The sequence below is a fragment of the Falco biarmicus genome, chromosome W, assembly GCF_023638135.1.
Source record: "Falco biarmicus isolate bFalBia1 chromosome W, bFalBia1.pri, whole genome shotgun sequence".
NCBI classification, from domain to species: domain Eukaryota; kingdom Metazoa; phylum Chordata; class Aves; order Falconiformes; family Falconidae; genus Falco; species Falco biarmicus.
Window position 1 is genome coordinate 15,704,835 of NC_079310.1, and position 3,415 is coordinate 15,708,249.

The window sequence follows — 3,415 nt, forward strand, 5'->3', positions numbered from 1 at the left end:
AGGCACTAAGGACTAATCCTTCATACTGGATCTCTTCCAAAAGGCGGCTGTATTTTAAATATACCTGAGTTTCTGTTCAATATCATTGTATGACTTGTATTTGTCAAAAGAAATGACCCTTCTAGCGTCCTTTGACTGAGTCACCTCCAGAAAAAGTAGCAGTACAGACACTGGCTGTTAAAATGTCATCTATCATTTCACTTGGGTAGGACTTGCTGCTTTTGAAAAACTCTTTCATTGTCTTCGTGTTTTAAAGGTTATTCGATATATATGAATTCTACTTAAAAAATCATCACTGGATTGCTGATTGTGTCCTGTCATCCTGTGATGTCATTACAGTGAAAAATTTTAGTAGTGTTCAGACCTGATCTGTGATGGCAAAGGCAGTCTCTATAGGTTCCACAAGAAGTGTTTCTGACCTGAAATTCTGTAGGGTTTTTATGCAGACTTTGAGTTGTGCCTTTGTGAGACACTGTCATGACAGGAGAGTTCAGATGTGAGGCTGTGACGGGCAGGGCAGTTTTACAGTATTTGTTTTCATAGGTATTTGAACTCCCACTCATTCTGGGACTGGGGCATCCCTGGGAGGCACCCCTTGTGTAGATGTGCCTATGGACAATCACTTGAAGAGGAAAACGATATTATTGGTTAAGAAACGGTGAGTTCCTCAAGTTGTGTTGTCCATATGCACATTTACAGCATATGGACCTTTTTCGTTTGTTTAAAAATGTGGTTTATACTGGGGTTATACACAACAGGAATGCTTGAGTTTTAGAAGGAACTGAAGGCGGGTGGATTTTCTCTCTCATTTTCTATTACGTATGTGGCACGTGAAGAGGGTGGTTCTAATGTACCCTCACAGGTCCTACTAAGACCAGAAGTCTCTGATTTGAATGCTTGGGTATATTTAACACCTGCAGTTCAAAGGGTGTGCAGACAATGCATCTGCAGGCATACACCAGCTCCTGGTAAGTAACCTTCTCTCCAGGATAGACAATGAATAGAAGAAAGGAAGCATGCTAAGAGTAAGGTGGTTAATGAAAATCAAGACAAAGTAGTAGCATTATTTTTTTGGGAGGGGTTAAACTTGCTATTTTAACTGAGAATAACAGACAATCTTTCAAGCTTTTGGATAAACAGAATCAATACACAACCTGTCATGGTAATTTTTTGATACAAAAGTTCACTGTATTTTGTTTTTCCCAGAATCCTCCAATGCAGTCATCTTACAAAGCTGAATTGATGCCGTCTGACTGGCTATGTAATATATCTGAAGAAAACAAGAAGGCAAAAGTCAGTCTTGAAGCCATGTTTCAGGTTGCTGATGAGGTGCATTCATCATGCAAAGCTGAAAAGGTGGAAGTGGCACCTGTAGAGAGCCAGTATTCAATCCCGGATTTTAATGGAAATCAGGCATTGCCGGTTAATAGTTGCGCACCTTCTTCAACTGAGGAAAGCCAGCTGGAACGTCTCACTCCTCTAACTTTAGACACATCATTTCTGGTGGAAGCAGATCAAGCACTGAATTTGTCTCCATTACAGCCTTCTGACATTCTTTGTGCTGCCGATACCACTCTGTCTATAGAAACTGCTGCTGCTGCTGAAATACTACAAGAACTTCTGACCACACAGGAAGCAGATGAAAAATGGAGCAAAGAACCAGATCACCGCCCAGCTGAGTTCTCCCTAATGTTTTTTCAGGAAGAACTGTTCAGTCCAGAGCAGGTAAGGGGTAAAGGGAGATAAACCAACATCTTTCTTGAGCTAGCTATATTTGATAGTAATGCTCGGGTCTGGACCGATAGCTTTTCAATATTCTTGTCTGCTTAAGAACTGAAGGCTTCTGTAATTAAGCTATTAATGGCCAGTGAAGGGTTTGCTTGGTAAAGCAAATTGGAAAAGAAAATATATATATAAAAAAAGATAAAATAAAAAAGAAGATGGAATGAAAAAGTATCCCATGTTCATGAGCATGACACATGTCAGCCTGTTGGCCAAGTTAGGGTGCTCATTTGCATGGGAAACATGCGTAGTGCAGGTGTATTCGTGGTGATGAAGTGGCTGCTTTTTTAGGTTATAACATACCATCTTTAATCTTCAACAAAGAAGAGTATTTTGAGAATTGCTACTGAAGGCAGTTTTTTGATTAAATTTAAATAAATGGATAGATTGTTTCTGATAAATAGTTATTAAGTTTCTGTTTTCTGTGGAAAGTATAGTTTATTGACATTTGAATGGTATAAAGCATCTTCATTGGTTTATACTTTGGCGTACAACAAGTTGTAATTGTACTTTGGTCTACCTGTACCTGGTCTTCTCTGTATATAAAATTGTATATATAAGTCTCATGAGGAGTGAGGGGCATTCTAGATCTTACTCTGTTAAAGGCAGCAAATGCATGCTCTGCTTTTTTTTTTTTGTTTTGTTTTGAAAACAAAGTAAGCTCAGGAGATTGACGGCATCTGTTTCTGCGGCATGAGACCTACCTTGCATGTAGGCACTCAAAATTTCATTTTTGTGTATGCACTGAAGCTACTGTTTTATTGTACTATCGGTATCTTGATGCTTTCACTAAAGTTTCTAGATCGGAAATCATCAGCTGGTGCAAACCTCCCATTATTGCTTTCAGTGTTATAAAGATTAGTCATCTTCCTCTTGGGTATCTTTCTAGAAAGAGATGTGTATTCTGATCAAGCCTCTACATAGCTCAAGCCTAGACTAGACTGTTCTGCTTTGTACTGTGTAGGGAAGAGCACATCCCTGTGCTAGTGCATAGAGTTGGCAATACTCCTTAATTGGTGCCCACTCGTATTAAAGTGTTGACCGCCCTTTAAGCATTGTCAGTTTTGAGAATTTTTGAACTGCATTTTTAGAATGATATTTTGTCCCTTGTTGAAGTGTAGAGGGATTTTTAAAGGACCGAGGACATATGTTACCATTGTCCAGGTTGGACAACCCAGGCCTGTTAGTTGAAGCTGAAGAGCAGTTTTAAATAGTCCTGGGAACAAGCAGTGGGAGAAGGAAAACAAGCTATGCACAAACAAGAAGCCAGGTGCAGAGCAAGCCCTGGGAACCACGAAATCAGCACACTCTCATCGGCACACTCAGATCAGGCACCTGCAGCATGCTCACCAATCAGCGACACGGACCCCAACGTGGCCCAGAGACTTTTATCTAACACCTGTGTGTAAAGTCGGGTGAGTGGTCGGTTTAAGTTATCAATATAACCTGTTTGTTTAATAAAGTGAGCACGGCATGTAGCCATATTGCTGTGATTGTTGTGACTTGGCCGACTCTCCATGGGGGACCCTCTTCGTCTGGCGCCCGAACAGGGACCCATTTATTCGCTTAAATGCGGTTCGCTTAAGTGCAGTTTAGCTTAAATGCTGTTCGCTTAAATGCGGAAGTCTCCGTG

At 40.5% G+C, this 3,415-nt stretch overlaps 1 long non-coding RNA gene across 1 annotated transcript; it reads left to right on the plus strand.

The window, feature by feature from the left end:
- The first annotated feature begins 522 nt into the window (after positions 1-522).
- On the plus strand, positions 523-1,597 carry LOC130142008 (uncharacterized). Its single transcript, XR_008819256.1, has 2 exons — positions 523-968; positions 1,207-1,597. It is a non-coding gene; the product is annotated as an uncharacterized LOC130142008 (long non-coding RNA).
- Positions 1,598-3,415: the final 1,818 nt, after the last annotated feature.